The 12,098-nt window shown below is 45.1% G+C and overlaps 1 protein-coding gene and 1 long non-coding RNA gene across 2 annotated transcripts in view; one reads left to right on the top strand and one right to left on the bottom strand.

The window, feature by feature from the left end:
• The window catches only part of BAIAP2L1 (BAR/IMD domain containing adaptor protein 2 like 1), a 105,692-nt gene that overhangs the window by 14,628 nt on the left and 78,966 nt on the right, over nucleotides 1-12,098 (top strand). The window lies entirely within an intron of this gene.
• LOC106738340 (uncharacterized) overlaps nucleotides 1-12,098 on the bottom strand; it is a 35,707-nt gene that overhangs the window by 10,371 nt on the left and 13,238 nt on the right. The gene's annotated exons all lie outside the window — the stretch shown is intronic.

Genomic DNA, 12,098 nt, shown 5'->3' with positions numbered 1-12,098 from the left:
CCATCACCCGTGCGTTTGCATTGTATTGACTCTTTGTGACTACTCTTACTTGGCTACTGCCATGCACATATGTTTTCTCTCTCATCCTGGAATCAGACTACACAAGCATTAATAAATAAAAATACCATAGAAAAATGTTACCAGACTGAAATGTTTGGGGAGGTATATTAATGTTTTAGAAACTCCCAAGACCTTGAATGAAATTTTTCTTGGAAAAAGAAAAAAAATGTAGGGGAAGGGGAACTAAGGAAAAATATGAACAAGAAGTATCATTCTAGCACATGACACTGGAGGACAGGAGTCAGAACACCTGATTTCTAGTCCCAATGTACCACTGATTCAGGCCCTGATTTTGCAGCGCCGTACACATATTAAAGATCACTGTTTTAAGAATGAGCATAACAATGAGGCCTGAGTGCTTCATCTGAGTTAAATGGAATGTGTTGTATATGATTTTCCAGTTTGGGAAGGGGACAGGGAGTAACATCTTTTACAAATGTTTTTATATTATAACATATCTTATTACAATATAAAATTGAACCAACCTTCATAGAATCATAAAAGTAGGGTTGGAAGGGACCTTGTAGATCTTCAAGTCTGACCCCCTGCCTGGGCAGGAGGAAAACTGGGCTCAAATGACCCCAGCCAGGTAGGCATCGAGCTGCTTCTTAAAGACCCCCAGGGTAGGAGCCAGTACCACGTCCCTTGGAAGTTGGTTCCAGATCCTAGCCGCCCTAACTGTGAAGTAGTTCTTACAGATGTCTAATCTAAACCTATTATCCAACAACTTGTGGCCGTTATTCCTTGTTATCCCAGGGGGTGCTAGGGGAAACAAGGTCTCCCCCAAACCCTTCTGGTCCCCCCTAGTGAGTTTAAGCACTGAAATACATTTTGCAATTCATATTAAAATAATTTTCAGTTTTATTTAGTTTATTATAAAGCAAAGAGAATGTCTTCTAGGTTGTACATCAATTTTAGTTTAAGTTAAACCAAGGGATTTCCTCCCTCTGAAGGCAAAAGAATCCTTGTAATGTGCCTCAATCTTCTGTATTTTAGATCAACATTGTCATATCAATTTTCTTCAGTGCTAAGTTACATTTGCACATCTTTCTATGACCAGAAATGTTAATTAACATTAGATTTTTCTGACCTAAAGCCTATCATTTGCATCAAGGTGAGAATTTTTTTTTTCCGGTGGGGGAAATGGACAGAATGACGCAAAAGCTACTTGAAAGATGAACAAAGCTTATTAGTTTCTCACACTTTGTGTGGATCTGCTAAATTGATTCTAGCTGTGAAACTGAAGGAGTGTAGAATCTGTTCAAAATCTCTATTACATGGAGACTTGGTACAAGAGGAAGTGTGAATCAACAGTGTGCTGCAGCTTAATGTATTTATCATTTTTCTCTCTTAGCTAAAGCATAAAAATCCAGCTCGTCAGAGAGAATATAAACATTAACTCAATACCATTTTGTTTGATTTTAGATTTTATATGATTATCCTAGTATCCAAGTCTCTCTCAGGAATTGGAAAGACAGTGCAATCTTATTTCTTCCTTCCCAACTAGCAGTAGGAAGAAACAACAACCACTTTACGTTTATTGTGTTCATGAAGGAAAGCTAATTCAAAGAGATGAACTGATGACCCAGGTCTAACTGAAGTCAATAGGAGCTGAGTCAGACCAACAAGTCTATTAAGAAAGTGTTTTAGACAGAAACACCAAGTGTTTGAGAAGGGAGAAGGGGCATGTCAATCCAGCTTCTTAGGCCTCTGATGCTTATAATGACTACCCTAATGGCCAACACCCCAGGGACCTCCAAGGCATCCAAGGGTGTGTGTGCGCTACACTTAAATCTTTTGATATCTCATTCTCATATTTCATTCTGTAAAAGCAACAATTTCCAGTCCCCTCACAATAGTAAAATTCATATAGAAATGCTTCACCAGTCCATGTGATGGGTTATTAGTTTATGTCCTTCCTTGCTAACTACTGTACCCATGAAAAACAGCCACAACGCTTCTGCTAGTGCCAGATAAATCACCAGATTAAGTTCCTATTTTATTACAGATAACATAAATGTGGCAAATTAGTAGCATAATATTTGACAGCAATACTCCAAACATGTACATTATGTAACAGTGCTTCCTGCACTGACCAGGGTAATTAGTAGCATTTTTTACAGCTACTATCAATTACATGGATGTCTGGGGGCATAGTCTGTCTAATCCCAGGAAGAACTGGTATCTTCTGTTAATCAGACTTCTTAATGGGATGAAAGCCAGGATATCCTAAGAAGATTCTGTGCTCTTATTTTAGTCTTATAATTACATTAAGTTATATATAGCTGCATCAAGTGGAGTGTTTAACTTGAGCATTTTATGCTTTAGTAATTCATTTAATTATTTGCTCCAGAGTACAAGTAGCATAATACCATATTGATGTATCTGCAGGCATCAAGCTAAGACTGGAACCCCAAGAGCCTGACTTAAATCAATAAAAACAAGAGGAAATAATGGCAATGTTTCCATTCCAGATTTACTTTACCCCACTGTGCGTACTGTAGGTGGGTTAAGCCTCTTGGAGAACTTTTTGCTTTATTCTGCTGTTAATGCAGCTTGTAATTCACATTTTCACACACTTCTAAAAACAATAGAGCCACATAACGATGTACTTTCATTTCAAATGTATCTACTACCTCTTCTCCCATCCGGATAATAATGCAATATTGAATGAGAGTTATTCAGGTCACATTACATTTCTGCAAGGTCACTGCAATCCCAGAAAAGAGGTGAGAATGAATCAGTAAAAGGGATGGAAATGGCATAAACAAGAAACTTCATGGACAATTCCTTTCATATAAATATATAAATAGGTGTCACCACTCTACTACATACACAGCACAGCACCTCAGTAACTATGACTAACCAGCCTGGTGGGGGGCTCCTCATATACAAGAGAAGAGGAGTTCACAGGTAGCCAATTAATCCAGCTTTCTGGCCACTTTAGATTGCTGGGAAAGGGACCCGAATGTGGCCCAGGGTGTCTAGGAACTAAGGAGGAGCAAACATTTATTATAAATATTTGAAATGACACAAAATGTTGGCTCTGTTCAGCAAGCTGAGGATTTCTGAGCATTAATGAAAAAATATCCATTTGACAAATATTAGCAAATGCACGTGATAAAATGTGATGAGGGGGAGATTTCTACATCTCATAAAAACAATCCACCAATGCAAATGGATGATTTACAGTCTCATCATGTCACACGCCCATTTTGAAGCGATTCCTCACTTGATGCTAGCTAGGAACTATTGTTCTCCATCTGGAAAGCCCCTTCTTGCTGAAGTTCCACAAATCAAAAGAAACAAAAATAAGAGAATTGCCCTTTTTCTTTTTCCTGCCTCCCTGCTTGTAGTTATAAGTGTGCTGCCTATTCTCAATTGCTGCTGTTGCTGAGTAAGTTCAGGTTCTACATATTAGGCATGGCTACACAAGATGTTTACTACGGAGCTGACTAATTAATTAGCTCCACAGTAAAGTCTTAGCATCTATATATGCGACCCTATTAGGCCGCAGGAAACTAATAAATGCTGCCATAGGACAGTACTTGTAAACATAAGTACTATTCTACAGCGACATTATTGACTGTGCCACAACACATGTGTAGAAACTGATGGGGCTGGTTGGGACATGAGGATGTTTCAGTGCAGAGGCTGCTTGCTGGCTAGCCCCACACTGGAGCACCCTCATGCCCCAGCCAGCCCCTCCACAGCACGTTGAGCCAGGTCAGAGAAGCTCCCGGCTGACAGGCTGACCCCCAGGGGTCCCTGCCAGCCAGGGCTGCTCTGACCCAGCTAAACATGCTGCAGTTCCAGGCACACATGTAAACAAGGTGCCTGGGAGCAATAAACTCCAGTGCAACTGCGCCAGCGTTTACTGCTTTACATGAATAGCATTTGTAGATAACACCCATCTTCAAAGCACTTATGTTTGCAGCTAGTGCTATTTTCATCCCTTACCCAGTCAAAGCTGCCATTGTTCTTCTGATATCACCATCACATTATGGGTAAGTGAATATCCACAATAAATACAAATATCAGATTCTCCCACAGCCTGTGGATGTGATCCCGCTTGTGTCCTCACTAACTTGGCCATGATAGCTCATATTTCAGCCTTGTCATCTGCAATGCAAATTTTACCAAATATACACATTCCAAAAATAGCAACTCCCTGGAATTCAAAGAGATAAAAATGGGTATAACTGATCAAGTTCTTTTACATGGGAGTTGGATTTGGTCTATAATACACTTGTGAAAATTGAAGAACTCACCACTTCTGACCTGGCAGTGCATGTGTAGATTGAAAAACTGAGTGAGGGTTCTAGAAAAGGAATAAAAAAAGAAAACTGGAGAAGTTGAAGCAAAGGAAGTGCAGCAAATAGAGATGCTCATGAAAAAGCAGTTCTGTTGCTGGGAGGGAATTAGGCCTGAGTGGTGAGGCTGAGGACTGAGCTATCTGCATACATTATCCTCCAACAGTGCTGCTGGAATTCTGCACCCATTCAATATTAAATTTGTACAAAAAGACCCCAGCCGTACCACTCCAATGTAGTCAGGATGCAAAGGAGCCAAACAGGATTAAAGACATAGAACTCCCAATAGTTTCTTGCAGATCAGTGTGAATTTTGGAAGATGAACAGATTTCAAGAGAATTAATTTTGAAGGTAGAAGAGCCTTCTAGTAGATGGACCCAAAAGAAACTCCACAAGTAGGACACTATCTCTGCAGTCCTTCTCTGAGTCTTCTCACAAGAAGGACAACTGGAATGATCATTTTTATATTTAGTTACTGTGTGATACCCCATCAAATCCACATAATGCATTCTTCTTCTTTTATTGTTATTGTTGCTTAGTTTGTGAATGTTCTACAGAAAACAATGTAGCTGGTTCTCTTTGTAAAACAATTTCAGGAGAGATTGATCTGAAAACCAAAATGCCAGATACAAACACTACCAAATTCTGGGAAAAGTTCACATCCAAATTCAAATCTCAATTTTGCAGCTGATTCCCCCTCCTTCCCCTCACTTGTGAGATGCATTTTTACTTCTAGTTGCTAAGCAGCATTACAATAGTAATGATGTGGGCTGGCAATCGTTCCTATGATTTTATATATGATCTAAGCAGGAAAATATGTGCGTAGTTTGATGCTAATGGAAAATGACCTTACAAAGAGATTCCATCTATCCATACAGTATAATCAGTTGATTGATGCTCAGTAGGTAATAAAAAGTGGAATGTTCAATAGGTATCTGTTGGCATTTCAGAGTGGAGGAGGATATATATTACACATGATGTCGCCTGAACACTTTTCCACTAGTGCATCAAAAAGTTTTTGAAGAACTTTTTTCACTTAAAGTTTTCAATGTTACTAAATGTTTAAGACAAATTAAAAAGAAAATAAATGGAGCCAGGCTTTCACCCTTAAGTCAATGATAAAAATCCCATTGACTTCAGCAGGACTATGATTTCACCCTGAGTTTCACATACAGGAATATTTAAATAAAAATCCACCATTGTAGCTGCTTCATTTTTCTCCAGTTGTGGTGGGTGATAGAAATCTTCTGCAGGTTATGCAAAACCATTTTCATATACAAGCTATCATCCAAACACACATATAGGACATCTATGCATGTGCCCTGGGGTGGAGGGTGGGGGGCACTTTAATTAGAGTACCTCTGAGAGCACCCACAGTGTGGTGTGTATTCAGCGTCCTGTACTTCAAAATGGCGGCGGGGGTGCTTTAATTATGTTTGCCCCCACCATCATTTTGAAAAGCGGGGACACTAAATACATGTGATGTGACAGCTTTTGGAGCACGCAAAACAGTATATTCCAGCAGACACAACTGAGTCTGCTCTGACATGAGCTAATTACCACGTCAGAGCAGAAGTCTGTCATGTGTATAGGTGCCCATAGGGCCTCATTTCAAACCCACTGAAGCTAATGGGAATTTTCATATTTACTTCAATGTGCTTTAGATTTGAGTCTCAGCAAACAGCAAAGGATTCAACTTATCCACCGCAATTCAGTATTAGATCTGACCTCTAAGCAGCTGTATTAATTATGGTTTTTATGTAGATGGACTTGGGAAAACAGGAAGCTACACAGACTTGAAACACTGAGGGACAAACATATCCATGATGTTCCCTGGAGTTACACCAGGAAAGAACTCAGTTCCTAGAAGTTACAAACAGAATCTTCTTCTCCCTATGATTGCCTAGCAAGTATTCTTTAGAGAGCCAAGACTAGATCAACAAAAGGATTTATACATCATAACTCGGAGCATTCCAGTGCCTAACTCCTGGAACCCACATCACTTTCTGAAATCCACAGCCCCTAGTAAGCACCTCCATTCCTATATTAAGCACAGAGAAAGTTATGTACATAGGAATGGGAGTCACCAAAGCCTACAAGATTTATTTAATGTACAGAATGAATCTAAGAATAGGTAAAACCAGAATGGTCAACAGAAAGCCACCTTGCTGAGCCACTATGAAGCATAAAAAAAAAAGACCGACCATCAAGGAGTCAGGCGTGTTACCCAAAACTGAGAAAAGGCACAACCCTCTATCAGGACCCCTTGTGTACTTAGACATCTAAGTCAATGCTTCTCATAAAATATAGGGGAGGGGGTGCCACCATTATCCTTCTAAACCCAGTAGCTAGTGGTTGCAACACTTACCTGGGCTGAAGGAAAACCCTTGTTCAAATCTTCCTCTGCCTCAAGGGACTCAAATCCACACCTCTTACATTCTACAAGAGTGCCCTAAAACCCAATGCAAGCTCTCTCAAATCTTCTCTATTGAAGCTGTTCAACCTGGCATGAAATAATGAAATATTCATTGGGTTAGACAGATCAGTGACTCCCTACGGTAGTGGGTAAGATGGAAAAGTAGAAGCATTAAGTCCAATTCCCACTCCAAAGAATCTTTGAGTATTTTATATCAAGTGGAGCAGTTTCAATAGTAGAAACAGACTAAACTTAGAGCACCCTATATCCTGGTACATTCCTGGGGAGGTAGGAGAAGTGGGTTCAGGTCATCTCAGGCAGTGGATGGATTTGAACCTGGGTTTTCTACAGCCCAAATGAGTGCTCTAACCACTAGATCAGGGGTCGCTAATGCTCAGCACGTGTGCTGGGTATGGCACATGAGGCCATTTTCCTCGGCACACGTTTGGGTCGGGGAGGCAGCAGCTGTTTGCAGCCTCCCAGCTGTAGCTGGCCCCAGCTCTGGGTAGCTCAGGGGTGGGCAAAATATGGCCCATGGGCTGGATCCAGCCTGCAAGGCCATTTTATCTGGCCTGTGGGGCCCCTAAAAAATTTAGAAAATTAATATTTATCTGTCTTTGGTTCCTGTAAGAAATGACAGGAACCAGGGGCAGTAGGACCCAGGAGAAGTCTGGTGGGCTCCCGCAACAGCAGGGCCCACCTGGCCCTGCCCCCACAGCTGGAAGTCCCAGCAGGGACCTTGTGGCTGCACTGCATCGGAAACTCGGGTAAGAGGGGGAGGGCAGGGGAGGACCCTTGGCAGGGAAGGAGCCTGGGGAAAAGCAGCCCCTCCCCCACCCCGTTGCCAGCACTCCCTGCTGCAGCCACTCGCAGCCCACACGGGGCTGTCCAGAGCAGGCACAGCCAGCCACAAGCGGGCTGTGAGCAGCTCCAGTGCAGGGTACCAGCCACAGGGTGAGCGAAGGGCCACTTTTCCGACACTCAGCATCAGTTTGTAACCCACCCCCACTGCCAGCCTGGGCCCTGCACCAGGTCCGGGCTCACCTGTCAGGACTGCATACGACGGCAGCAGCTACGGCCCCCCGCTTGCCACACCAGTGTTTGCTGATGCTGCCCACCCAGAGCTCGCATGCTGGGCACCACAGAGGCGGCGGTGGCAAACACTGCCCGGCATGGCAAGCGGCAGGGGCCGCAGCTGCTACCACCATGGGTGAACCTGGACCTGGTGTGGTGCCCAGGGTGCCAGCAGGGGGGTGTTACAATCTGGTGCTGAGCGTGGGAAAAGCCACCCCTCCCCCACCTTGTGGCCAGCGCCCTGCACTGCAGCCACTCGCAGCCGTGTGGGGCTGCCTGTGCCAGCTCAGGACAGCCCCGCGTGGTCTATGAGCGGCAGCAACACGGAGTGCCAGCCATGGGGTGGGGAGGGGCCACTTTTCCCCGTGCTCAGCACCAGCTCGTTCCCTGCTGGGGAGCAGGGGGTCGGGGCTGCATGCTGCCCCCCACCTGTACCATGGGCCTGGGGGGGCACTGGGAGTGAGCGGGTGCATGGGGCCCAAACCGGTGTCCCGGGGCCAGCACCGACAGGGCTCAGAGCAGCATGGCAGAAGTACAGGGGTCCTGGCCTGCAGGGGCTCTATGGAACCAGGCCAGCTCCCCCTCTCCCTGCTGGTGCAACCCAACCCAGCTCCACAGACCCCTCCAGCCTGCGCCCCAGTCTGGGCCCCACTGGTGCTGGCCCTGAGACATTAGTCCCAAGATAGTGACCAGGGGGGGGGGCACCGGTCAAGGTGCAGGGCTACCCATGCAGCCCAAGACAGCTTACCAAAACTGGGTAAGCAACCCTCCACCCAAAATAATTACTGCCCCTGGGGTTGCTGCTCCCAGCAGGGAGCCTGGGCTACTCCCAGTAGGCAGCTGGGCCATTGCAAGCCCTGCTGGGAGCAGCCCGGGCTCTGTGGCTATCAGCAGCTACCCAGAGCCAGGGCTGGCTGCAGCCAGGAGGCTACAAACAGCTGCTGCCTCCCAGCCCTGGCCCCAACGGATGCAGTGCCAGCACTGCTGCCTTCCCGGAGCCCGGGGCTGGGGCAGGAGGGCAGCAGCTGTTTATAGCCTCCTAGATGCAGCCAGCCCCGGCTCTGGGTAGCTGCTGATAGCCACAGAGCCCAGGCTGCTCCCATGGAAGCCCTGCTGCAAGCACCCCGGGCTCTGTGGCTATCACAAACTACCCAGAACCTGGGCCAGCTGAAAACATCTGCTGCCTCTCCATCCCGACCCCAGCTGCTTCCCAGCCCCAGACCCGGCCCCAGGCTCCAGGGAGTCAGCGCATATCGGCAATGCTCCCTGCAGTGCTGCCCTCACCACTTCTGCAAAGCAGCTCTGGAACCCAGCGTGGCAGGGCACAGCAGGGGACACAGAAAGCTGCCTGTTGCCAGCTCCCCACTGCCCTGGCCACAATTCCCCTGCAGGCAGGGGCAGCAGTGAGAGGCACCACCCTGTGCTGCTGCCCACACTGCTCCCGTGCACACAGGGGAAGTGTGGCAGGGCAGTGAGGAGCTTGGAGCAGGCAGCTTTCTGCGCACCCTGCTGTGCCCTGCCATGCCAGGTTCCAGCGCTGCTTTGCAGAAGCGGTGAGGGCAGCACAGCAGGGAGCACTGCCGGTATGTGCTGCCTCCCCAGAGCCTTGGAGCGGGGTCTGGGGCTGGGAGGCGGCTGGGGCCGGGGCTGGTGCCGGGGCAGAGAGGCAGCAGATATTCGCAGCCAGCCCAGGTTCTGGGTAGCTGTTGACAGCCACAGAACCTGGACTGGGGGGCAGGGGTGCTGGGTGGGGGGCAAGGGGCAGCAGGGCTGGGGGGCAGGGGCTTTGGGTGGGAGGCAAAGGGCACAAGCAAGGCATCCTGCCATGTACCCCCTGCCCTCATTTTGTTTTTCTGGCATGCCAGCACTCCGGCACCTTCCAAGGTAGGCATTGTGGGGGTTTTTGGCACTCCAGCCAAAATACGTTGCCTACCCCTGCACTAGATTTTGGATATAGAAATGGGCTTCTGTGTCTTCTTGCATCAGACCTGCTCTAACAATGCCTGCTGGATCAGACCTCTATAGTCAGATAGACAGGAACATGCTTACTTTGTGAATCCAGTGGAGTTTACGTAGAAGTCTTATATAAATCTTGTTTAAAAGAACTTCACTGACTGAAGTGGAGCTGGTCCAGAATAATACTGATATAATTGGGTACAGAAAAACACTTCATGTTTCTTAAGCTCCAGCTCTAATGCAAAAAAAAGTAGTAATGGGAACAAAAGATACATGCAAAACCTAGCAGTCTACTCTTCCCTGAACAGTGGATCAAAGTAAATTTTTGTGGATTTCTTGCTCAGTATAGAAACTTGTTCCATTGGCTTGCATATGCAGGAGGAGAACATAACATTTTAAGTAGTTTCACTGGAGTGGACTGCTGGTGTGTTGTGCTTTATGGAGAGTCCATCTGCTGTTTCTAAAATACTTCTGTAGAAATCAAAAGCAAGAATAATATCTGAGCAGGATTCAAAGAAAAGGAAAACATCATGTACACATCATGTGGGCCCAGTATATACTCCAAAGTCAAGTTTGTGCTAGTTCTCATTAAAGCAACCTTAATCATTTAGTACAATAAATAAAAATCATTCCAAATGTCCACAGTCGCTAATCATAGGCACTCATTAGAAAACATTTGTATAGTGTGTGCAGTGGTGTGTCCACCTACTGCTCTTCTGGGTGTGGAAGTCCTAAGGAGCTACAGTTGTACTGGCCAGCAGACAGAACCCACAGAGCACATCTGTACAGCATGGTGCTTAACTACTGTACGTTGAGACTTCCTGCACAATGTTGCACAAAGTAAAGGGTGGCTAGAGAGGTGAAGCAACAGGGTCTACATCTTTGCAACTCCACTAGATTGGATCACAGGATCTAAGAATAGGATCCTGTGCATTGATCCTATTCTTAGATCCATTCTTCCATTCTGTACCTTAAAGTATGGAACAGAAGTTGCCTACCCACATCCCAGTTTACTCAAAACTAAAAGAGAGACCACTCTGAAGCTACAGAAATTTGTTTCTGAGGTAGAAGTTCCCATGGAGCCTATAGCAGGTGATGATATAATTAAAGATGGCACCCTAAAGACCAAATAAAATTAAGGTTTCTCAAATAACCATAATTCTGAAACTTAACTTTTGCATAGCTGACTTTGCAATCTTGTGTGTGTTATTTATTGATATGACAGATAAGGGTGTTGTGACAATTTGAAAAGTGATAGGTAATGACTAATATACAATATACACAGTATACCTACGATACACTCCATTATGTATACTACCCACTAAATCTTAAATAAACCTGGCAGAATATCTTGAAACTCAAATGAATCTCCCAAAATACTCACCTAATTCAACTTAGTATTTACAGCAGTTGCACATAAGTTGCAAAATGGAAATAAAAAATCAATTCTGATAAATATCTATCAATACAAGCTATACACTGAGATGACTAATGGAATCAAGCATTTCTTCCACATTTGCTCTTAGTATTAAAAATGCTCCGCACCAAATATTTTCATTCCATGATCAAGCAAAAGTTCTTATTGTCTTACTTGGAGTTACAGATGTATATCAGAATACAGGTCTATAAAAAATAGAACACCTCAGTTCTCTGTACACAGTTAAGGTCATTTTCTGCTTTAGGCTTTGTCCTTGTAACCACACTGAAGTCTTTAAAATTGAATGTGTCCAGTTCCCACATCAATACAGATGTAAAGATCTTGATCAATAATTAATGTTACTGGCCTAACTGGTCTCAGATAAATCCAAACCCCATTGATTTTGTTAGGAGTTATAAATGTGTACAAGTATATAATTGTGTCCATCTACCACACTTCTGGGTGTGGAGGTCCTAAGGAGCTGCAGTTGTACTGACCAGCAGACAGAACCTACTGAGCACATCTGTGCAGCATGGTGCTTTACTACTGTATGTGAAGACTTCTTGCACAATGTTGTACAAGGTAAAGGGTGGTTAGAGAGGTGAAGCAAGGGGATCTACATCTTTGTGGCTCTAATAACCATAGCTTTCACAGAGTTCACTAACAGGAGTTACGACAGCCTCATGGCATGTAGACCTACTTCTAGTCACTAACCTGGAAACAGTGTGTAATTGAGGAGAGGCAATTAGGGCCCAGGTACCTCCTTGCCTCACAGGAGTCGCACTGATGATACTCCAGCTCAAGGCTAGGCCAAACTGAGCACACCGTTGGGCAGTTATCATACTGCCCCCTTCGGGGCCAC

The sequence above is a fragment of the Alligator mississippiensis genome, chromosome 13 (assembly GCF_030867095.1).
Source record: "Alligator mississippiensis isolate rAllMis1 chromosome 13, rAllMis1, whole genome shotgun sequence".
Taxonomy (NCBI): Eukaryota; Metazoa; Chordata; order Crocodylia; family Alligatoridae; genus Alligator; species Alligator mississippiensis.
Note: the sequence above shows the minus strand (reverse complement) of the source record. Positions and strands in the feature narration are given on the sequence as shown.